At 46.3% G+C, this 23,771-nt stretch overlaps 15 non-coding genes across 15 annotated transcripts; all 15 read right to left on the bottom strand.

The window, feature by feature from the left end:
* Window positions 1-1,016: 1,016 nt before the first annotated feature.
* TRNAS-AGA lies at window positions 1,017-1,097 on the bottom strand. Its single transcript has one exon. It is a non-coding gene; the product is annotated as a tRNA-Ser (tRNA).
* A 1,380-nt stretch (window positions 1,098-2,477) lies between these two features.
* TRNAS-UGA lies at window positions 2,478-2,559 on the bottom strand. Its single transcript has one exon. It is a non-coding gene; the product is annotated as a tRNA-Ser (tRNA).
* Window positions 2,560-4,031: 1,472 nt separating this feature from the next.
* Window positions 4,032-4,113, bottom strand: TRNAS-UGA. The gene has a single exon. It is a non-coding gene; the product is annotated as a tRNA-Ser (tRNA).
* A 1,473-nt stretch (window positions 4,114-5,586) lies between these two features.
* On the bottom strand, window positions 5,587-5,668 carry TRNAS-AGA. The gene has a single exon. It is a non-coding gene; the product is annotated as a tRNA-Ser (tRNA).
* Window positions 5,669-7,050: 1,382 nt separating this feature from the next.
* TRNAS-UGA lies at window positions 7,051-7,132 on the bottom strand. Its single transcript has one exon. It is a non-coding gene; the product is annotated as a tRNA-Ser (tRNA).
* Window positions 7,133-8,618: 1,486 nt separating this feature from the next.
* Window positions 8,619-8,700, bottom strand: TRNAS-AGA. Its single transcript has one exon. It is a non-coding gene; the product is annotated as a tRNA-Ser (tRNA).
* A 1,513-nt stretch (window positions 8,701-10,213) lies between these two features.
* TRNAS-UGA lies at window positions 10,214-10,295 on the bottom strand. Its single transcript has one exon. It is a non-coding gene; the product is annotated as a tRNA-Ser (tRNA).
* A 1,462-nt stretch (window positions 10,296-11,757) lies between these two features.
* TRNAS-UGA lies at window positions 11,758-11,839 on the bottom strand. Its single transcript has one exon. It is a non-coding gene; the product is annotated as a tRNA-Ser (tRNA).
* A 1,477-nt stretch (window positions 11,840-13,316) lies between these two features.
* Window positions 13,317-13,397, bottom strand: TRNAS-UGA. The gene has a single exon. It is a non-coding gene; the product is annotated as a tRNA-Ser (tRNA).
* A 1,484-nt stretch (window positions 13,398-14,881) lies between these two features.
* TRNAS-AGA lies at window positions 14,882-14,963 on the bottom strand. Its single transcript has one exon. It is a non-coding gene; the product is annotated as a tRNA-Ser (tRNA).
* Window positions 14,964-16,341: 1,378 nt separating this feature from the next.
* On the bottom strand, window positions 16,342-16,424 carry TRNAS-UGA. Its single transcript has one exon. It is a non-coding gene; the product is annotated as a tRNA-Ser (tRNA).
* Window positions 16,425-17,903: 1,479 nt separating this feature from the next.
* TRNAS-AGA lies at window positions 17,904-17,985 on the bottom strand. The gene has a single exon. It is a non-coding gene; the product is annotated as a tRNA-Ser (tRNA).
* A 1,511-nt stretch (window positions 17,986-19,496) lies between these two features.
* On the bottom strand, window positions 19,497-19,578 carry TRNAS-UGA. The gene has a single exon. It is a non-coding gene; the product is annotated as a tRNA-Ser (tRNA).
* A 1,484-nt stretch (window positions 19,579-21,062) lies between these two features.
* TRNAS-AGA lies at window positions 21,063-21,145 on the bottom strand. The gene has a single exon. It is a non-coding gene; the product is annotated as a tRNA-Ser (tRNA).
* Window positions 21,146-22,661: 1,516 nt separating this feature from the next.
* Window positions 22,662-22,743, bottom strand: TRNAS-UGA. The gene has a single exon. It is a non-coding gene; the product is annotated as a tRNA-Ser (tRNA).
* Between the last annotated feature and the right edge of the window lie 1,028 nt (window positions 22,744-23,771).

The following is a 23,771-nucleotide window of genomic DNA, read 5'->3' as shown; positions in this document are numbered from 1 at the left end:
AAGCCATGTGATCTTAGACAGGGGATAATATCAGCAATACCAATCAGACTTCTTCTCTGGCTAACGGTCTGGAAATGACAAGAACTGGCAGGAAAAGAAAAGAGAGAAGAGAAGGGCTAGCGATGGTAAAAAAGAAAGGGAAACAACAGCTAATGGAGCCTCCACTTGCCTCTCCTAGCAAGCATTCACTCACGTATACAGGCCCTTGGAAGTGTGAAGACTTTACAGAATTTCTTTCCATTATACCGTGTTCTCTGATATCCGCAGTCCCACGGCCCGCGGCGGGGAAGGGGAATATCTCTTTCCTGGTCTTTCTTACAGAATCTGCGTGTTTCGTTTCTCCGTAGTTTCTTTCCTGACAGTGATCCATCTTATTTGTTTATAAGGCAGTGTCCGGCTGCACCTTCCACCCGTTTGCATGCGTCCATGCTGTTCAAAGTGGCTGGCTGCCTAAGAGCGTGGCTGTGTTTCCCCTGTTAACCTCTATGACCCGCTGCTCCTTCTGTTTCAAAACTTACAGCCTTGGCATACAGGTGTTGTTGCGGATTACCTCGTGGGCAGCGAGGAGATTTTGTGTTCACGCATCCAAGTTTTCAAGACCAGTAAAGGCCAGTCTCCCTGCATTGACGCTGGATTGCTGCAGCTCCTTAGCTTGCGAGATGTTTACCTACACAATCTAGTTCGAGTTCCTGTGCACTGTGGTGGTCTCTATTGGTCGCCAGTGCTTTCTGAAAAGTTTTTGCAGTCGAAAAAGCACTAGCGATACGATCTGAAAAGCTTTTCCCACAGGAACGTGCTTCAATTGGGTCGGTGGCAGCCTACCATGTGGCATGACTTGTTGAGGTGTTCCATTTGGCTTGGTCTGATCTCATTGAGAATAGTTTGAAATCATTTTCTGCTTTGCGGACTGCTGCTTCAGGTTGGAAGATTCGTGAAGGGATTGACCCTATGAACTGCAAGGCTTGCTAAAGAGAGAAAAAAATAATCCTCTACTAGTAAGAGGAATTTTGCAACCCCGTAGTCAGCAGGATTTGAACTGCGCAGGGAGACCCCAATGGATTTCTAGTCCATCGCCTTAACCACTCGGCCATGACTACCACTTGTTTGAAGCTGCTGTCTGCAGGTGCTCGTGGTCATGACCTCTCAAAGCTTCTCGTCCGCGCCTGTGGAGAAAACGGTCATGCCTATGCCCAAAGCCTGCTACTTCTTAATAACCGCCTTCTTCTCCCACATCATTATACCATTAGTCTACCATTATAGACTTAAAGAGACATTCCCCAGAAGTGTACTCTACCCCTGTGCTCAACCTTTTTCTTTCACAGCCCTCTCTATGTAGACCAAACATTTTTTTCACTGCATTTACTTTCGGTAAATAAGAAAAGATAGATTTAATCACCAGGCAGAGCCCTGTGATCGCGGACAGGCTAGTCTATTCATTGTGCGGAGCTAAACATAAAGCAGGAGGAATAAAATCAAACAATACCAATCAGCCTTCTTGTATGGATACTGTCTGGAAATGGTAAGATCTGGCAGGAAAATAAAAGACAAGGAAGAGAAGGATACCGACGGTAAAAAAAAAGAAAGATAACAGACAATTTATGGCGCCTCCTCTTCTTCCTCCTGTGCAAGCACTCACTCACGCACGCATATAGACATTTTGGAAGGATGAAGACTTTAAAAGTTCAACTTACAGAATTTCTTTCCCGTATACCGTGTTTTCTGATATCAGCAGGTCCCACGGCCATGCAAGGAGATGGGGCAACAGAACCTGCGCTTATCTGTTTTGGCAGCGGTTTCTTCTGGCAGCGATCCATCTTATTTGTTTTTAAGGCAGTGTCCTGGGCTGCACCTTTCACGGGTCTGCATTCGTCGATGCCGTTCAAGGTGACTGACGGCCTAAGAGCGTGTTCCTGTTCCCGCTGTGTACCTTCTACGATCCTCTGCTCCTTCTGCTTTCAAAATGTACAGTACTGGCTTACAGCGATTCTTGCAGATTACCTCTTGGGCAGCGAGGAGATTTTGTGTCACGCATGCAATTTTTCAAGACCATTATGAGGCCAGACTCCGTGCCACTGACGCTGGATTGCTGCGACTCCTTAGGTTGGGAGATGTTTACCTAAAGCATCTACTTTGAGTTCCTGTGCACTGAGGTGTGCTCTATTAGTCACCAGTGCTTTCTGAAAAGTTTTTGCAGTCGAAAAAGCACTAGCGATACGATCTGAAAAGCTTTTTCCCACAGGAACTTGCTTCAGATTTGGTTGGTGGCAGCCTACCATGGGGCATGACTTGTTGAGATGTTCCATTTGGCTTGGTCTGATCTCATTAGAAATTAGCTTGAAATCCTTTTGTGCTTTGCTGGACTGCAGCTTCAGTGTTTTCAGATTCGTGAAGGGAGTTGGCCACATGAACTATAAGACTTCCCTCCGAAAAAGGGGTATAAAAATCAAAACTCCACTAGTAAGACATCCTTGCTGTACCGTAGTCAGCAGGATTTGAACCTGCGCAGGGAGACCCCAATGGATTTCAAGTCCATCGCCTTAACCACTCGGCCATGACTACCACTTGCTTGAAGCTGCTCTCTGCAGGTGCTCGTGGTCATGACCCTCTCAAAGCTTCTTGTCCGCGCCTGTGGAGAAAAAGGACATGCCTATGCCCAAAGCCTGCTACTTCTTATTAACAGCTTTCTTCTCCCTCATCATCTCCTGACTCTGTGTTTCTTCACGTCTTCAAATCTGTAAGAACGATTCTGAGCACAGGGCCCTGGAGTGATTGCTTTCAAAGAAGCAGAAATGCCTTGTCCTTGTGGCAAATAACCACTCTTCTGTTCATTGCACCAGGACTTGGAAAGTCCACACGTCTACCATTATAGACTTATGGAGACGTTCCCAAGAAGAGTACTCTACCCCTGCTCTCACCTATTTCTTTCAACGCCCTCTATATGCATACCAAAGATGTTTCAATACATTTACTTTGGGGAAGAAAGAAAGGGTAGATTTCATCAGCTGTCAAAGCCATGTGATCTTAGACAGGAGGAATAATATCAAGCAATACCAATCAGACTTCTTCTCTGGCTAACGGTCTGGAAATGACAAGAACTGGCAGGAAAAGAAAAGACGAGAAAGAGAAGGGCTAGCGATGGTAAAAAAGAAAGGGAAACAACAGCTAATGGAGCCTCCACTTGCCTCTCCTATGCAAGCATTCACTCACGTATACAGGCCCTTTGGAAGTGTGAAGACTTTACAGAATTCTTCATTATACCGTGTTCTCTGATATCCGCAGGTCCCACGGCCCGCGGCGGGAAGGGGTAATATCTCTTTCCTGTCTTTCTTACAGAATCTGCGTGTTTCTGTTTCTCAGTAGTTTCTTTCCTGACAGTGATCCATCTTATTTGTTTATAAGGCAGTGTCCTGGGCTGCACCTTCCCCCGTTTGCATGCGTCCATGCTGTTCAAAGTGGCTGGCTGCCTAAGAGCGTGGCTGTGTTTCCCGTGTGTAACCTCTATGACCCCGCTCCTTCTGTTTCAAAACTTACAGCCTTGGCATACAGGTGTTGTTGCGGATTACCTCGTGGGCAGCGAGGAGATTTTGTGTTCACGCATCCAAGTTTTCAAGACCAGTAAAGGCCAGTCTCCCTGCCATTGACGCTGGATTGCTGCAGCTCCTTAGCTTGCGAGATGTTTACCTACACAATCTAGTTCGAGTTCCTGTGCACTGTGGTGGTCTCTATTGGTCGCCAGTGCTTTCTGAAAAGTTTTTGCAGTCGAAAAAGCACTAGCGATACGATCTGAAAAGCTTTTTCCCACAGGAACGTGCTTCACATTGGGTCGGTGGCAGCCTACCATGTGGCATGACTTGTTGAGGTGTTCCATTTGGCTTGGTCTGATCTCATTGCGAAATAGTTTGAAATCATTTTCTGCTTTGTGGACTGCTGCTTCAGTGTTGGATCGTGAAGGGATTTGACCCTATGAACTGCAAGGCTTGCTAAAGAGAGAAAAAAATAATCCTCTACTAGTAAGAGGAATTTTGCAACCCCGTAGTCAGCAGGATTTGAACCTGCGCAGGAAGACCCCAATGGATTTCAAGTCCATCGCCTTAACCACTCGGCCATGACTACCACTTGCTTGAAGCTGCTCTCTGCAGGTGCTCGTGGTCATGACCCTCTCAAAGCTTCTTGTCCGCGCCTGTGGAGAAAAAGGACATGCCTATGCCCAAAGCCTGCTACTTCTTATTAACAGCTTCTTCTCCTCATCATCTCCTGACTCTGTGTTCTTCACGTCTTCAAATCTGTAAGAACGATTCTGAGCACAGGGCCCTGGAGTGATTGCTTTCAAGAAGCAGAAATGCCTTGTCCTTGTGGCAAATAACCACTCTTCGTTCATTGCACCAGGACTTGGAAAGTCCACACGTCTACCATTATAGACTTATGGAGACGTTCCCAAGAAGAGTACTCTACCCTGCTCTCACCTTATTTCTTTCAACCCTCTATATGCATACCAAAGATGTTCAATACATTTACTTTGGGGAAGAAAGAAAGGGTAGATTTCATCAGCTGTCAAAGCCATGTGATCTTAGACAGGAGGAATAATATCAAGCAATACCAATCAGACTTCTTCTCTGGCTAACGGTCTGGAAATGACAAGAACTGGCAGGAAAGAAAAGACGAGAAAGAGAAGGGCTAGCGATGGTAAAAAGAAAGGGAAACAACAGCTAATGGAGCCTCCACTTGCCTCTCCTATGCAAGCATTCACTCACGTATACAGGCCCTTTGGAAGTGTGAAGACTTTACAGAATTTCTTTCCATTATACCGTGTTCTCTGATATCCGCAGGTCCCACGGCCCGCGGCGGGAAGGGGTAATATCTTTTCCTGGTCTTTCTTACAGAATCTGCGTGTTTCTGTTTCTCCAGTAGTTTCTTTCCTGACAGTGATCCATCTTATTTGTTTATAAGGCAGTGTCCTGGGCTGCACCTTCCACCCGTTTGCATGCGTCCATGCTGTTCAAAGTGGCTGGCTGCCTAAGAGCGTGGCTGTGTTTCCCGTGTGTAACCTCTATGACCCGCTGCTCCTTCTGTTTCAAAACTTACAGCCTTGGCATACAGGTGTTGTTGCGGATTACCTCGTGGGCAGCGAGGAGATTTTGTGTTCACGCATCCAAGTTTTCAAGACCAGTAAAGGCCAGTCTCCCTGCCATTGACGCTGGATTGCTGCAGCTCCTTAGCTTGCGAGATGTTTACCTACACAATCTAGTTCGAGTTCCTGTGCACTGTGGTGGTCTCTATTGGTCGCCAGTGCTTTCTGAAAAGTTTTTGCAGTCGAAAAAGCACTAGCGATACGATCTGAAAAGCTTTTTCCCACAGGAACGTGCTTCACATTGGGTCGGTGGCAGCCTACCATGTGGCATGACTTGTTGAGGTGTTCCATTTGGCTTGGTCTGATCTCATTGAGAAATAGTTTGAAATCATTTTCTGCTTTGCTGGACTGCTGCTTCAGTGTTGGAAGATTCGTGAAGGGATTTGACCCTATGAACTGCAAGGCTTGCTAAAGAGAGAAAAAATAATCCTCTACTAGTAAGAGGAATTTTGCAACCCCGTAGTCAGCAGGATTTGAACCTGCGCAGGGAGACCCCAATGGATTTCTAGTCCATCGCCTTAACCACTCGGCCATGACTACCACTTGTTTGAAGCTGCTGTCTGCAGGTGCTCGGGTCATGACCCTCTCAAAGCTTCTCGTCCGCGCCTGTGGAGAAAACGGTCATGCCTATGCCCAAAGCCTGCTACTCTTAATAACCGCCTTCTTCTCCCACATCATTATACCATTATAGTCTACCATTATAGACTTAAAGAGACATTCCCCAGAAGTGTACTCTACCCCTGTGCTCAACCTTTTTCTTTCACAGCCCTCTCTATGTAGACCAAACTTTTTTCACTGCATTTACTTTCGGTAAATAAGAAAAGATAGATTTAATCACCAGGCAGAGCCCTGTGATCGCGGACAGGCTAGTCTATTCATTGTGCGGAGCTAAACATAAAGCAGGAGGAATAAAATCAAACAATACCAATCAGCCTTCTTGTATGGATACTGTCTGGAAATGGTAAGATCTGGCAGGAAAATAAAAGACAAGGAAGAGAAGGGATACCGACGGTAAAAAAAAGAAAGATAACAGACAATTTATGGCGCCTCCTCTTCTTCCTCCTGTGCAAGCACTCACTCACGCACGCATATAGACATTTTGGAAGGATGAAGACTTTAAAAGTTCAACTTACAGAATTTCTTTCCCGTATACCGTGTTTTCTGATATCAGCAGGTCCCACGGCCATGCAAGGAGATGGGGCAACAGAACCTGCGCTTATCTGTTTTGGCAGCGGTTTCTCTTCTGGCAGCGATCCATCTTATTTGTTTTTAAGGCAGTGTCCTGGGCTGCACCTTTCACGGGTCTGCATTCGTCGATGCCGTTCAAGGTGACTGACGGCCTAAGAGCGTGTTCCTGTTCCCGCTGTGTACCTTCTACGATCCTCTGCTCCTTCTGCTTTCAAAATGTACAGTACTGGCTTACAGCGATTCTTGCAGATTACCTCTTGGGCAGCGAGGAGATTTTGTGTTCACGCATGCAATTTTTCAAGACCATTATGAGGCCAGACTCCGTGCCACTGACGCTGGATTGCTGCGACTCCTTAGGTTGGGAGATGTTTACCTAAAGCATCTACTTTGAGTTCCTGTGCACTGAGGTGTGCTCTATTAGTCACCAGTGCTTTCTGAAAAGTTTTTGCAGTCGAAAAAGCACTAGCGATACGATCTGAAAAGCTTTTTCCCACAGGAACTTGCTTCAGATTTGGTTGGTGGCAGCCTACCATGGGGCATGACTTGTTGAGATGTTCCATTTGGCTTGGTCTGATCTCATTAGAAATTAGCTTGAAATCCTTTTGTGCTTTGCTGGACTGCAGCTTCAGTGTTTTCAGATTCGTGAAGGGAGTTGGCCACATGAACTATAAGACTTCCCTCCGAAAAAGGGGTATAAAAATCAAAACTCCACTAGTAAGACATCCTTGCTGTACCGTAGTCAGCAGGATTTGAACCTGCGCAGGGAGACCCCAATGGATTTCAAGTCCATCGCCTTAACCACTCGGCCATGACTACCACTTGCTTGAAGCTGCTCTCTGCAGGTGCTCGTGGTCATGACCCTCTCAAAGCTTCTTGTCCGCGCCTGTGGAGAAAAAGGACATGCCTATGCCCAAAGCCTGCTACTTCTTATTAACAGCTTTCTTCTCCCTCATCATCTCCTGACCCTGTGTTTCTTCACGTCTTCAAATCTGTAAGAACGATTCTGAGCACAGGGCCCTGGAGTGATTGCTTTCAAAGAAGCAGAAATGCCTTGTCCTTGTGGCAAATAACCACTCTTCTGTTCATTGCACCAGGACTTGGAAAGTCCACACGTCTACCATTATAGACTTATGGAGACGTTCCCAAGAAGAGTACTCTACCCCTGCTCTCACCTTATTTCTTTCAACGCCCTCTATATGCATACCAAAGATGTTTCAATACATTTACTTTGGGGAAGAAAGAAAGGGTAGATTTCATCAGCTGTCAAAGCCATGTGATCTTAGACAGGAGGAATAATATCAAGCAATACCAATCAGACTTCTTCTCTGGCTAACGGTCTGGAAATGACAAGAACTGGCAGGAAAAGAAAAGACGAAAAAGAGAAGGGCTAGCGATGGTAAAAAAGAAAGGGAAACAACAGCTAATGGAGCCTCCACTTGCCTCTCCTATGCAAGCATTCACTCACGTATACAGGCCCTTTGGAAGTGTGAAGACTTTACAGAATTTCTTTCCATTATACCGTGTTCTCTGATATCCGCAGGTCCCACGGCCCGCGGCGGGAAGGGGTAATATCTCTTTCCTGGTCTTTCTTACAGAATCTGCGTGTTTCTGTTTCTCCAGTAGTTTCTTTCCTGACAGTGATCCATCTTATTTGTTTATAAGGCAGTGTCCTGGGCTGCACCTTCCACCCGTTTGCATGCGTCCATGCTGTTCAAAGTGGCTGGCTGCCTAAGAGCGTGGCTGTGTTTCCCGTGTGTAACCTCTATGACCCGCTGCTCCTTCTGTTTCAAAACTTACAGCCTTGGCATACAGGTGTTGTTGCGGATTACCTCGTGGGCAGCGAGGAGATTTTGTGTTCACGCATCCAAGTTTTCAAGACCAGTAAAGGCCAGTCTCCCTGCCATTGACGCTGGATTGCTGCAGCTCCTTAGCTTGCGAGATGTTTACCTACACAATCTAGTTCGAGTTCCTGTGCACTGTGGTGGTCTCTATTGGTCGCCAGTGCTTTCTGAAAAGTTTTTGCAGTCGAAAAAGCACTAGCGATACGATCTGAAAAGCTTTTTCCCACAGGAACGTGCTTCACATTGGGTCGGTGGCAGCCTACCATGTGGCATGACTTGTTGAGGTGTTCCATTTGGCTTGGTCTGATCTCATTGAGAAATAGTTTGAAATCATTTTCTGCTTTGCTGGACTGCTGCTTCAGTGTTGGAAGATTCGTGAAGGGATTTGACCCTATGAACTGCAAGGCTTGCTAAAGAGAGAAAAAAATAATCCTCTACTAGTAAGAGGAATTTTGCAACCCCGTAGTCAGCAGGATTTGAACCTGCGCAGGGAGACCCCAATGGATTTCTAGTCCATCGCCTTAACCACTCGGCCATGACTACCACTTGTTTGAAGCTGCTGTCTGCAGGTGCTCGTGGTCATGACCCTCTCAAAGCTTCTCGTCCGCGCCTGTGGAGAAAACGGTCATGCCTATGCCCAAAGCCTGCTACTTCTTAATAACCGCCTTCTTCTCCCACATCATCTCCTGACTCTGTGTTCTTCACGTCTTCTAATCCGTAAGAATGATTCTGAGCACAGGGCCCTGGAGTGGTTGCTTTCAAAGAAGCAGAAATGCCTTGTCTTTGTGGCAAATAACCACTCTTCTGTTCATTGCACCAACACGTCTACCATTATAGACTTAAAGAGACATTCCCCAGAAGTGTACTCTACCCCGGTGCTCAACCTTTTTCTTTCACAGCCCTCTCTATGTAGACCAAACATTTTTTTCACTGCATTTACTTTCGGTAAGTAAGAAAAGATAGATTTAATCACCAGGCAGAGCCCTGTGATCGGACAGGCTAGTCTATTCATTGTGCGGAGCTAAACATAAAGCAGGAGGAATAAAATCAAACAATACCAATCAGCCTTCTTGTATGGATACTGTCTGGAAATGGTAAGATCTGGCAGGAAAATAAAAGACAAGGAAGAGAAGGGATACCGACGGTAAAAAAAAAGAAAGATAACAGACAATTTATGGCGCCTCCTCTTCTTCCTCCTGTGCAAGCACTCACTCACGCACGCATATAGACATTTTGGAAGGATGAAGACTTTAAAAGTTCAACTTACAGAATTTCTTTCCCGTATACCGTGTTTTCTGATATCAGCAGGTCCCACGGCCATGCAAGGAGATGGGGCAACAGAACCTGCGCTTATCTGTTTTGGCAGCGGTTTCTCTTCTGGCAGCGATCCATCTTATTTGTTTTTAAGGCAGTGTCCTGGGCTGCACCTTTCACGGGTCTGCATTCGTCGATGCCGTTCAAGGTGACTGACGGCCTAAGAGCGTGTTCCTGTTCCCGCTGTGTACCTTCTACGATCCTCTGCTCCTTCTGCTTTCAAAATGTACAGTACTGGCTTACAGCGATTCTTGCAGATTACCTCTTGGGCAGCGAGGAGATTTTGTGTTCACGCATGCAATTTTTCAAGACCATTATGAGGCCAGACTCCGTGCCACTGACGCTGGATTGCTGCGACTCCTTAGGTTGGGAGATGTTTACCTAAAGCATCTACTTTGAGTTCCTGTGCACTGAGGTGTGCTCTATTAGTCACCAGTGCTTTCTGAAAAGTTTTTGCAGTCGAAAAAGCACTAGCGATACGATCTGAAAAGCTTTTTCCCACAGGAACTTGCTTCAGATTTGGTTGGTGGCAGCCTATCATGGGGCATGACTTGTTGAGATGTTCCATTTGGCTTGGTCTGATCTCATTAGAAATTAGCTTGAAATCCTTTTGTGCTTTGCTGGACTGCAGCTTCAGTGTTTTCAGATTCGTGAAGGGAGTTGGCCACATGAACTATAAGACTTCCCTCCGAAAAAGGGGTATAAAAATCAAAACTCCACTAGTAAGACATCCTTGCTGTACCGTAGTCAGCAGGATTTGAACCTGCGCAGGGAGACCCCAATGGATTTCAAGTCCATCGCCTTAACCACTCGGCCATGACTACCACTTGCTTGAAGCTGCTCTCTGCAGGTGCTCGTGGTCATGACCCTCTCAAAGCTTCTTGTACGCGCCTGTGGAGAAAAAGGACATGCCTATGCCCAAAGCCTGCTGCTTCTTATTAACAGCTTTCTTCTCCCTCATCATCTCCTGACTCTGTGTTTCTTCACGTCTTCAAATCTGTAAGAACGATTCTGAGCACAGGGCCCTGGAGTGATTGCTTTCAAAGAAGCAGAAATGCCTTGTCCTTGTGGCAAATAACCACTCTTCTGTTCATTGCACCAGAACTTGGAAAGTCCACACGTCTACCATTATAGACTTATGGAGACGTTCCCAAGAAGAGTACTCTACCCCTGCTCTCACCTTATTTCTTTCAACGCCCTCTATATGCATACCAAAGATGTTTCAATACATTTACTTTGGGGAAGAAAGAAAGGGTAGATTCATCAGCTGTCAAAGCCATGTGATCTTAGACAGGAGGAATAAATCAAGCATACCAATCAGACTTCTTCTCTGGCTAACGTCTGGAAATGAAAGAACTGGCAGGAAAAGAAAAGACGAAGAGAAGGCTAGCGAGGTAAAAAAGAAAGGGAAACAACAGCTAATGGAGCTCCACTTGCCTCTCTATGCAAGCATTCATCAACGTATACAGGCCCTTTGGAAGTGTGAAGACTTTACAGAATTTCTTTCCATTATACCGTGTTCTCTGATATCCGCAGGTCCCACGGCCCGCGGGGAAGGGGTAATATCTCTTCCTGGTTTCTTACAGAATCTGCGTGTTTCTGTTTCTCCAGTAGTTTCTTTCCTGACAGTGATCCATCTTATTTGTTTATAAGGCAGTGTCCTGGGCTGCACCTTCCACCCTTTGCATGCGTCATGCTGTCAAAGTGGCTGCTGCCTAAGAGCGTGGCTGTGTTTCCGTGTGTAACCTCTATGACCCCGCTGCTCCTTCTGTTTCAAAACTTACGCCTTGGCATACAGGTGGTTGCGGATTACCTCGTGGGCAGCGGGAGATTTTGTGTTCACGCATGCAATTTTTCAAGACCATTATGAGGCCAGACTCCGTGCCACTGACGCTGGATTGCTGCGACTCCTTAGGTGGGAGATGTTTACCTAAGCATCTACTTTGAGTTCCTGTGCACTGAGGTGTGCTCTATTAGTCACCAGTGCTTTCTGAAAAGTTTTGCAGTCGAAAAAGCACTAGCGATACGATCTGAAAAGCTTTTTCCCACAGGAACTTGCTTCAGATTTGGTTGGTGGCAGCCTACCATGGGGCATGACTTGTGAGATGTTCCATTTGGCTTGGTCTGATCTCATTAGAAATTAGCTTGAAATCCTTTGTGCTTTGCTGGACTGCAGCTTCAGTGTTTTCAGATTCGTGAAGGGAGTTGGCCACATGAAATATAAGACTTCCCTCCGAAAAAGGGGTATAAAATCAAAACTCCACTAGTAAGACATCCTTGCTGTACCGTAGTCAGCAGGATTTGAACCTGCGCAGGGAGACCCCAATGGATTTCAAGTCCATCGCCTTAACCACTCGGCCATGACTACCACTTGCTTGAAGCTGCTCTCTGCAGGTGCTCGTGGTCATGACCCTCTCAAAGCTTCTTGTCCGCGCCTGTGGAGAAAAAGGACATGCCGATGCCCAAAGCCTGCTACTTCTTATTAACAGCTTTCTTCTCCCTCATCAGCTCCTGACTCTGTGTTTCTTCACGTCTTCAAATCTGTAAGAACGATTCTGAGCACAGGGCCTGGAGTGATTGCTTTCAAAGAAGCAGAAATGCCTTGTCCTTGTGGCAAATAACCACTCTTCTGTTCATTGCACCAGGACTTGGAAAGTCCACACGTCTACCATTATAGACTTATGGAGACGTTCCCAAGAAGAGTACTCTACCCCTGCTCTCACCTTATTTCTTTCAACGCCCTCTATATGCATACCAAAGATGTTTCAATACATTTACTTTGGGGAAGAAAGAAAGGGTAGATTTCATCAGCTGTCAAAGCCATGTGATCTTAGACAGGAGGAATAATATCAAGCAATACCAATCAGACTTCTTCTCTGGCTAACGGTCTGGAAAATGACAAGAACTGGCAGGAAAAGAAAAGACGAGAAAGAGAAGGGCTAGCGATGGTAAAAAAGAAAGGGAAACAACAGCTAATGGAGCCTCCACTTGCCTCTCCTATGCAAGCATTCACTCACGTATACAGGCCCTTTGGAAGTGTGAAGACTTTACAGAATTTCTTTCCATTATACCGTGTTCTCTGATATCCGCAGGTCCCACGGCCCGCGGCGGGAAGGGTAATATCTCTTTCCTGGTCTTTCTTACAGAATCTGCGTGTTTCTGTTTCTCCAGTAGTTTCTATTCCTGACAGTGATCCATCTTATTTGTTTATAAGGCAGTGTCCTGGGCTGCACCTTCCACCCGTTTGCATGCGTCCATGCTGTTCAAAGTGGCTGGCTGCCTAAGAGCGTGGCTGGTTTCCCGTGTGTAACCTCTATGACCCGCTGCTCCTTCTGTTTCAAAACTTACAGCCTTGGCATACAGGTGTTGTTGCGGATTACCTCGTGGGCAGCGAGGAGATTTTGTGTTCACGCATCCAAGTTTTCAAGACCAGTAAAGGCCAGTCTCCCTGCCATTGACGCTGGATTGCTGCAGCTCCTTAGCTTGCGAGATGTTTACCTACACAATCTAGTTCGAGTTCCTGTGCACTGTGGTGGTCTCTATTGGTCGCCAGTGCTTTCTGAAAAGTTTTTGCAGTCGAAAAAGCACTAGCGATACGATCTGAAAAGCTTTTTCCCACAGAACGTGCTTCACATTGGGTCGGTGGCAGCCTACCATGTGGCATGACTTGTTGAGGTGTTCCATTTGCTTGGTCTGATCTCATTGCGAAATAGTTTGAAATCATTTTCTGCTTTGCTGGACTGCTGCTTCAGTGTTGGATCGTGAAGGATTTGACCCTATGAACTGCAAGGCTTGCTAAAGAGAGAAAAAAATAATCCTCTACTAGTAAGAGGAATTTTGCACCCCGTAGTCAGCAGGATTTGAACCTGCGCAGGAAGACCCAATGGATTTCAAGTCCATCGCCTTAACCACTCGGCCATGACTACCACTTGCTTGAAGCTGCTCTCTGCAGTGCTCGTGGTCATGACCCTCTCAAAGCTTCTTGTCCGCGCCTGTGGAGAAAAAGGACATGCCTATGCCCAAAGCCTGCTACTTCTTATTAACAGCTTTCTTCTCCCTCATCATCTCCTGACTCTGTGTTTCTTCACGTCTTCAAATCTGTAAGAACGATTCTGAGCACAGGGCCCTGGAGTGATTGCTTTCAAAGAAGCAGAAATGCCTTGTCCTTGTGGCAAATAACCACTCTTCTGTTCATTGCACCAGGACTTGGAAAGTCCACACGTCTACCATTATAGACTTATGGAGACGTTCCCAAGAAGAGTACTCTACCCCTGCTCTCACCTTATTTCTTTCAACGCCCTCTATATGCATACCAAAGATGTTTCAATACATTTACTTTGGGGAAGAAAGAAGGGTAGATTTCATCAGCTGTCAAAGCCATGTGATCTTAGACAGGAGGAATAATATCAAGCAATACCAATCAGACTTCTTCTCTGGCTAACGGTCTGGAAATGACAAGAACTGGGCAGGAAAAGAAAAGACGAGAAAGAGAAGGGCTAGCGATGGTAAAAAAGAAAGGGAAACAACAGCTAATGGAGCCTCCACTTGCCTCTCCTATGCAAGCATTCACTCACGTATACAGGCCCTTTGGAAGTGTGAAGACTTTACAGAATTTCTTTCCATTATACCGTGTTCTCTGATATCCGCAGGTCCCACGGCCCGCGGCGGGAAGGGGTATATCTCTTTCCTGGTCTTTCTTACAGAATCTGCGTGTTTCTGTTTCTCCAGTAGTTTCTTTCCTGACAGTGATCCATCTTATTTGTTTATAAGGCAGTGTCCTGGGCTGCACCTTCCACCCGTTTGCATGCGTCCATGCTGTTCAAAGTGGCTGGCTGCCTAAGAGCGTGGCTGTGTTTCCCGTGTGTAACCTCTATGACCCGCTGCTCCTTCTGTTTCAAAACTTACAGCCTTGGCATACAGGTGTTGTTGCGGATTACCTCGTGGGCAGCGAGGAGATTTTGTGTTCACGCATCCAAGTTTTCAAGACCAGTAAAGGCCAGTCTCCCTGCCATTGACGCTGGATTGCTGCAGCTCCTTAGCTTGCGAGATGTTTACCTACACAATCTAGTTCGAGTTCCTGTGCACTGTGGTGGTCTCTATTGGTCGCCAGTGCTTTCTGAAAAGTTTTTGCAGTCGAAAAAGCACTAGCGATACGATCTGAAAAGCTTTTTCCCACAGGAACGTGCTTCACATTGGGTCGGTGGCAGCCTACCATGTGGCATGACTTGTTGAGGTGTTCCATTTGGCTTGGTCTGATCTCATTGAGAAATAGTTTGAAATCATTTTCTGCTTTGCTGGACTGCTGCTTCAGTGTTGGAAGATTCGTGAAGGGATTTGACCCTATGAACTGCAAGGCTTGCTAAAGAGAGAAAAAAATAATCCTCTACTAGTAAGAGGAATTTTGCAACCCCGTAGTCAGCAGGATTTGAACCTGCGCAGGGAGAGCCCAATGGATTTCTAGTCCATCGCCTTAACCACTCGGCCATGACTACCACTTGTTTGAAGCTGCTGTCTGCAGGTGCTCGTGGTCATGACCCTCTCAAAGCTTCTCGTCCGCGCCTGTGGAGAAAACGGTCATGCCTATGCCCAAAGCCTGCTACTTCTTAATAACCGCCTTCTTCTCCCACATCATTATACCATTATAGTCTACCATTATAGACTTAAAGAGACATTCCCCAGAAGTGTACTCTACCCCTGTGCTCAACCTTTTCCTTTCACAGCCCTCTCTATGTAGACCAAACATTTTTTTTCACTGCATTTACTTTCGGTAAATAAGAAGATAGATTTAATCACCAGGCAGAGCCCTGTGATCGCGGACAGGCTAGTCTATTCATTGTGCGAGCTAAACATAAAGCAGGAGGAATAAAATCAAACAATACCAATCAGCCTTCTGTTATGGATACTGTCTGAATGGTAAGATCTGGCAGGAAAATAAAAGACAAGGAAGAGAAAGGATACCGACGGTAAAAAAAAAGAAAGATAACAGACAATTATGGCGCCTCCTCTTCTTCCTCCTGTGCAAGCACTCACTCACGCACGGCATATAGACATTTTTGGAAGGATGAAGACTTAAAAGTTCAACTTACAGAATTTCTTTCCCGTATACCGTGTTTTTCTGATATCAGCAGGTCCCACGGCCATGCAAGGAGATGGGGCAACAGAACCTGCGCTTATCTGTTTGGCAGCGGTTTCTCTTCTGGCAGCGATCCATCTTATTGTTTTAAGGCAGTGTCCTGGGCTGCACCTTTCACGGGTCTGCATTCGTCGATGCCGTTCAAGGTGACTGACGGCCTAAGAGCGTGTTCCTGTTCCCGCTGTGTACCTTCTATGATCCTCTGCTCCTTCTGCTTTCAAAATGTACAGTACTGGCTTACAGCGATTCTTGCAGATTACCTCTTGGGCAGCGAGGAGATTTTGTGTTCACGCATGCAATTTTTCAAGACCATTATGAGGCCAGAACTCCGTGCCACTGACGCTGGATTGCTGCGACTCCTTAGGTTGGGAGATGTTACCTAAAGCATCTACTTGAGTTCCTGTGCCACTGAGGTGTGCTCTATTAGTCACCATGCTTTCTGAAAAGTTTTTGCAGTCGAAAGCACTAGCGCTACGATCTGAAAAGCTTTTCCCACAGGAACTTGCTTCAGATTTGGTTGGTGGCAGCCTACCATGGGGCATGACTTGTTGAGATGTTCCAATTGGCTTGGTCTGATCTCATTAGAAATTAGCTTGAAATCCTTTTGTGCTTTGCGGACTGCAGCTTCAGTGTTTTCAGATTCGGAAGGGAAGTTGGCCACATGAACTATAAGACTTTCCCTCCGAAAAAAGGGGTATAAAAATCAAAACTCCACTAGTAAGACATCCTTGCTGTACCGTAGTCAGCAGGATTTGAACCTGCGCAGGGAGACCCCAATGGATTTCAAGTCCATCGCCATTAACCACTCGGCCATGACTACCACTTGCTTGAAGCTGCTCTCTGCAGGTGCTCGTGGTCATGACCCTCTCAAAGCTTCTTGCCCGCGCCTGTGGAGAAAAAGGACATGCCTATGCCCAAAGCCTGCTACTTCTTATTAACAGCTTTCTTCTCCCTCATCATCTCCTGACTCTGTGTTTCTTCACGTCTTCAAATCTGTAAGAACGATTCTGAGCACAGGGCCCTGGAGTGATTGCTTTCAAAGAAGCAGAAATGCCTTGTCCTTGTGGCAAATAACCACTCTTCTGTTCATTGCACCAGGACTTGGAAAGTCCACACGTCTCCATTATAGACTTATGGAGACGTTCCCAGAAGAGTACTCTACCCCTGCTCTCACCTTATTTCTTTCAACGCCCTCTATATGCATACCAAAGATGTTTCATACATTTACTTTGGGGAAGAAAAGTAAAGGGTAGATTTCATCAGCTGTCAAAGCCATGTATCTTAGACAGGAGGATAATATCAAGCAATACCAAATCAGACTTCTTCTCTGGCTAACGGTCTGGAAATGACAAGAACTGGCAGGAAAAGAAAAGACGAAAAAGAGAAGGGCTAGCGATGGTAAAAAGAAAGGGAAACAACAGCTAATGGAGCCTCCACTTGCCTCTCCTATGCAACATTCACTCACGTATACAGGCCCTTTGGAAGTGTGAAGACTTTACAGAATTTCTTTCCATTATACCGTGTTCTCTGATATCCGCAGGTCCCAAGGCCCGCGGCGGGAAGGGGTAATATCTCTTCCTGGTCTTTCTTACAGAATCTGCGTGTTTCTGTTTCTCCAGTAGTTTCTTTCCTGACAGTGATCCATCTTATTTGTTTATAAGGCAGTGTCCTGGGCTGCACCTTCCACCCGTTTGCATGCCGTCCATGCTGTTCAAGTGGCTGGCTGCCTAAGAGCGGGCTGTGTTTCCCGTGTGTAACCTCTATGACTCGCTGCTCCTTCTGTTTCAAAACTTACAGCCTTGGCATACAGGTGTTGTTGCGGATTACCTCGTGGGCAGCGAGGAGATTTTGTGTTCACGCATCCAAGTTTCAAGACCAGTAAAGGCCAGTCTCCCTGCCATTGACGCTGGATTGCTGCAGCTCCTTAGCTTGCGAGATGTTTACCTACACAATCTAGTTCGAGTTCCTGTGCACTGTGGTGGTCTCTATTGGTCGCCAGTGCTGTTCTGAAAAGTTTTTGCAGTCGAAAAAGCACTAGCGATACGATCTGAAAGCTTTTTCCCACAGTAACGTGCTTCACATTGGGTCGGTGGCAGCCTACCATGTGGCATGACTTGTTGAGGTGTTCCATTTGGCTTGGTCTGATCTCATTGAGAAATAGTTTGAAATCATTTTCTGCTTTGCTGGACTGCTGCTTCAGTGTTGGAAGATTCGTGAAGGGATTTGACCCTATGAACTGCAAGGCTTGCTAAAGAGAGAAAAAAATAATCCTCTACTAGTAAGAGGAATTTTGCAACCCCGTAGTCAGCAGGATTTGAACCTGCGCAGGGAGACCCCAATGGATTTCTAGTCCATCGCCTTAACCACTCGGCCATGACTACCACTTGTTTGAAGCTGCTGTCTGCAGGTGCTCGTGGTCATGACCCTCTCAAAGCTTCTCGTCCGCGCCTGTGGAGAAAACGGTCATGCCTATGCCCAAAGCCTGCTACTTCTTAATAACCGCCTTCTTCTCCCACATCATCTCCTGACTCTGTGTTTCTTCACGTCTTCTAATCCGTAAGAATGATTCTGAGCACAGGGCCCTGGAGTGGTTGCTTTCAAGAAGCAGAAATGCCTTGTCTTTGTGGCAAATAACCACTCTTCTGTTCATTGCACCAACACGTCTACCATTATAGACTTAAAGAGACATTCCCCAGAAGTGTACTCTAACCCCGGTGCTCAACCTTTTTCTTTCACAGCCCTCTCTATGTAGACCAAACCTTTTTTTCACTGCAGTTACTTTCGGTAAGTAAGAAAAGATAGATTTAATCACCAGGCAGAGCCCTGTGATCGCGGACAGGCTAGTCTATTCATTGTGCGGAGCTAAACATAAAGCAGGAGGAATAAAATCAAACAATACCAATCAGCCTTCTTGTATGGATACTGTCTGGAAATGGTAAGATCTGGCGTAAAATAAAAGACAAGGAAGAGAAGGGATACCGACGGTAAAAAAAAGAAAGATACCAGTCAATTTATGGCGCCTCCTCTTCTTCTCCTGTGCAGCACTCACTCACGCATGCATATAGACATTTTGGAAGGATGAAGACTTTAAAGGTTCAACTTACAGAATTTCTTTCCGTATACCGTGTTTTCTGATATCAGCAGGTCCCACGGCCATGCAAGGAGATGGGGCAACAGAACCTGCGCTTATCTGTTTTGGCAGCGGTTTCTCTTCTGGCAGCGATCCATCTTATTTGTTTTTAAGGCAGTGTCCTGGGCTGCACCTTTCACGGGTCTGCATTCGGTGATGCCGTTCAAGGTGACTGACGGCCTAAGAGCGTGTTCCTGTTCCCGCTGTGTACCTTCTACGATCCTCTGCTCCTTCTGCTTTCAAAATGTACAGTACTGGCTTACAGCGATTCTTGCAGATTACCTCTTGGGCAGCGAGGAGATTTTGTGTTCACGCATGCAATTTTCAAGACCATTATGAGGCCAGACTCCGTGCCACTGACGCTGGATTGCTGCGGACTCCTTAGGTTGGGAGATGTTTACCTAAAGCATCTACTTCGAGTTCCTGTGCACTGAGGTGTGCTCTATTAGTCGCCAGTGCTGTCTGAAAAGTTTTTGCAGTCGAAAAAGCACTAGCGATACGATCTGAAAAGCTTTTTCCCACAGGAACTTGCTTCAGATTTGGTTGGTGGCAGCCTACCATGGGGCATGACTTGTTGAGATGTTCCATTTGGCTTGGTCTGATCTCATTAGAAATTAGCTTGAAATCCTTTTGTGCTTTGCTGGACTGCAGCTTCAGTGTTTACAGATTCGTGAAGGGAGTTGGCCACATGAACTATAAGACTTCCCTCCGAAAAAGGGGTATAAAAATCAAAACTCCACTAGTAAGACATCCTTGCTGTACCGTAGTCAGCAGGATTTGAACCTGCGCAGGGAGACCCCAATGGATTTCAAGTCCATCGCCTTAACCACTCGGCCATGACTACCACTTGCTTGAAGCTGCTCTCTGCAGGTGCTCGTGGTCATGACCCTCTCAAAGCTTCTTGTCCGCGCCTGTGGAGAAAAAGGACATGCCTATGCCCAAAGCCTGCTACTTCTTATTAACAGCTTTCTTCTCCCTCATCATCTCCTGACTCTGTGTTTCTTCACGCCTTCAAATCTGTAAGAACGATTCTGAGCACAGGGCCCTGGAGTGATTGCTTTCAAAGAAGCAGAAATGCCTTGTCCTTGTGGCAAATAACCACTCTTCTGTTCATTGCACCAGGACTTGGAAAGTCCACACGTCTACCATTATAGACTTATGGAGACGTTCCCAAGAAGAGTACTCTACCCCTGCTCTCACCTTATTTCTTTCAACGCCCTCTATATGCATACCAAAGATGTTTCAATACATTTACTTTGGGGAAGAAAGAAAGGGTAGATTTCATCAGCTGTCAAAGCCATGTGATCTTAGACAGGAGGAATAATATCAAGCAATACCAATCAGACTTCTTCTCTGGCTAACGGTCTGGAAATGACAAGAACTGGCAGGAAAAGAAAAGACGAGAAAGAGAAGGGCTAGCGATGGTAAAAAAGAAAGGGAAACAACAGCTAATGGAGCCTCCACTTGCCTCTCCTATGCAAGCATTCACTCACGTATACAGGCCCTTTGGAAGTGTGAAGACTTTACAGAATTTCTTTCCATTATACCGTGTTCTCTGATATCCGCAGGTCCCACGGCCCGCGGCGGGAAGGGGTAATATCTCTTTCCTGGTCTTTCTTACAGAATCTGCGTGTTTCTGTTTCTCCAGTAGTTTCTTTCCTGACAGTGATCCATCTTATTTGTTTATAAGGCAGTGTCCTGGGCTGCACCTTCCACCCGTTTGCATGCGTCCATGCTGTTCAAAGTGGCTGGCTGCCTAAGAGCGTGGCTGTGTTTCCCGTGTGTAACCTCTATGACCCGCTGCTCCTTCTGTTTCAAAACTTACAGCCTTGGCATACAGGTGTTGTTGCGGATTACCTCGTGGGCAGCGAGGAGATTTTGTGTTCACGCATCCAAGTTTTCAAGACCAGTAAGGCCAGTCTCCCTGCCATTGACGCTGGATTGCTGCAGCTCCTTAGCTTGCGAGATGTTTACCTACACAATCTAGTTCGAGTTCCTGTGCACTGTGGTGGTCTCTATTGGTCGCCAGTGCTTTCTGAAAAGTTTTTGCAGTCGAAAAAGCACTAGCGATACGATCTGAAAAGCTTTTTCCCACAGGAACGTGCTTCACATTGGGTCGGTGGCAGCCTACCATGTGGCATGACTTGTTGAGGTGTTCCATTTGGCTTGGTCTGATCTCATTGCGAAATAGTTTGAAATCATTTTCTGCTTTGCTGGACTGCTGCTTCAGTGTTGGAAGATTCGTGAAGGGATTTGACCCTATGAACTGCAAGGCTTGCTAAAGAGAGAAAAAATAATCCTCTACTAGTAAGAGGAATTTTGCAACCCCGTAGTCAGCAGGATTTGAACCTGCACAGGGGAGACCCCAATGGATTTCTAGTCCATCGCCTTAACCACTCGGCCATGACTACCACTTGTTTGAAGCTGCTGTCTGCAGGTGCTCGTGGTCATGACCCTCTCAAAGCTTCTCGTCCGCGCCTGTGGAGAAAACGGTCATGCCTATGCCCAAAGCCTGCTACTTCTTAATAACCGCCTTCTTCTCCCACATCATCTCCTGACTCTGTGTTTCTTCACGTCTTCTAATCCGTAAGAATGATTCTGAGCACAGGGCCCTGGAGTGGTTGCTTTCAAAGAAGCAGAAATGCCTTGTCTTTGTGGCAAATAACCACTCTTCTGTTCATTGCACCAACACGTCTACCATTATAGACTTAAAGAGACATTCCCCAGAAGTGTATTCTACCCCGGTGCTCAACCTTTTTCTTTCACAGCCCTCTCTATGTAGACCAAACATTTTTTTCACTGCAGTTACTTTCGGTGAGTAAGAAAAGATAGATTTAATCACCAGGCAGAGCCCTGTGATCGCGGACAGGCTAGTCTATTCATTGTGCGGAGCTAAACATAAAGCAGGAGGAATAAAATCAAACAATACCAATCAGCCTTCTTGTATGGATACTGTCTGGAAATGGTAAGATCTGGCAGTAAAATAAAAGACAAGGAAGAGAAGGGATACCGACGGTAAAAAAAAAGAAAGATAACAGTCAATTTATGGCGCCTCCTCTTCTTCCTCCTGTGCAAGCACTCACTCACGCATGCATATAGACATTTTGGAAGGATGAAGACTTTAAAGGTTCAACTTACAGAATTTCTTTCCCGTATACCGTGTTTTCTGATATCAGCAGGTCCCACGGCCATGCAAGGAGATGGGGCAACAGAACCTGCGCTTATCTGTTTTGGCAGCGGTTTCTCTTCTGGCAGCGATCCATCTTATTTGTTTTTAAGGCAGTGTCCTGGGCTGCACCTTTCACGGGTCTGCATTCGGTGATGCCGTTCAAGGTGACTGACGGCCTAAGAGCGTGTTCCTGTTCCCGCTGTGTACCTTCTACGATCCTCTGCTCCTTCTGCTTTCAAAATGTACAGTACTGGCTTACAGCGATTCTTGCAGATTACCTCTTGGGCAGCGAGGAGATTTTGTGTTCACGCATGCAATTTTTCAAGACCATTATGAGGCCAGACTCCGTGCCACTGACGCTGGATTGCTGCGACTCCTTAGGTTGGGAGATGTTTACCTAAAGCATCTACTTCGAGTTCCTGTGCACTGAGGTGTGCTCTATTAGTCGCCAGTGCTGTCTGAAAAGTTTTTGCAGTCGAAAAAGCACTAGCGATACGATCTGAAAAGCTTTTTCCCACAGGAACTTGCTTCAGATTTGGTTGGTGGCAGCCTACCATGGGGCATGACTTGTTGAGATGTTCCATTTGGCTTGGTCTGATCTCATTAGAAATTAGCTTGAAATCCTTTTGTGCTTTGCTGGACTGCAGCTTCAGTGTTTACAGATTCGTGAAGGGAGTTGGCCACATGAACTATAAGACTTCCCTCCGAAAAAGGGGTATAAAAATCAAAACTCCACTAGTAAGACATCCTTGCTGTACCGTAGTCAGCAGGATTTGAACCTGCGCAGGGAGACCCCAATGGATTTCAAGTCCATCGCCTTAACCACTCGGCCATGACTACCACTTGCTTGAAGCTGCTCTCTGCAGGTGCTCGTGGTCATGACCCTCTCAAAGCTTCTTGTCCGCGCCTGTGGAGAAAAAGGACATGCCTATGCCCAAAGCCTGCTACTTCTTATTAACAGCTTTCTTCTCCCTCATCATCTCCTGACTCTGTGTTTCTTCACGCCTTCAAATCTGTAAGAACGATTCTGAGCACAGGGCCCTGGAGTGATTGCTTTCAAAGAAGCAGAAATGCCTTGTCCTTGTGGCAAATAACCACTCTTCTGTTCATTGCACCAGGACTTGGAAAGTCCACACGTCTACCATTATAGACTTATGGAGACGTTCCCAAGAAGAGTACTCTACCCCTGCTCTCACCTTATTTCTTTCAACGCCCTCTATATGCATACCAAAGATGTTTCAATACATTTACTTTGGGGAAGAAAGAAAGGGTAGATTTCATCAGCTGTCAAAGCCATGTGATCTTAGACAGGAGGAATAATATCAAGCAATACCAATCAGACTTCTTCTCTGGCTAACGGTCTGGAAATGACAAGAACTGGCAGGAAAAGAAAAGACGAAAAAGAGAAGGGCTAGCGATGGTAAAAAAGAAAGGGAAACAACAGCTAATGGAGCCTCCACTTGCCTCTCCTATGCAAGCATTCACTCACGTATACAGGCCCTTTGGAAGTGTGAAGACTTTACAGAATTTCTTTCCATTATACCGTGTTCTCTGATATCCGCAGGTCCCACGGCCCGCGGCGGGAAGGGGTAATATCTCTTTCCTGGTCTTTCTTACAGAATCTGCGTGTTTCTGTTTCTCCAGTAGTTTCTTTCCTGACAGTGATCCATCTTATTTGTTTATAAGGCAGTGTCCTGGGCTGCACCTTCCACCCGTTTGCATGCGTCCATGCTGTTCAAAGTGGCTGGCTGCCTAAGAGCGTGGCTGTGTTTCCCGTGTGTAACCTCTATGACCCGCTGCTCCTTCTGTTTCAAAACTTACAGCCTTGGCATACAGGTGTTGTTGCGGATTACCTCGTGGGCAGCGAG

Source organism: Microcaecilia unicolor, chromosome 14, assembly GCF_901765095.1.
Source record: "Microcaecilia unicolor chromosome 14, aMicUni1.1, whole genome shotgun sequence".
In the NCBI taxonomy this organism is placed as follows: domain Eukaryota; kingdom Metazoa; phylum Chordata; class Amphibia; order Gymnophiona; family Siphonopidae; genus Microcaecilia; species Microcaecilia unicolor.
Note: the sequence above shows the minus strand (reverse complement) of the source record. Positions and strands in the feature narration are given on the sequence as shown.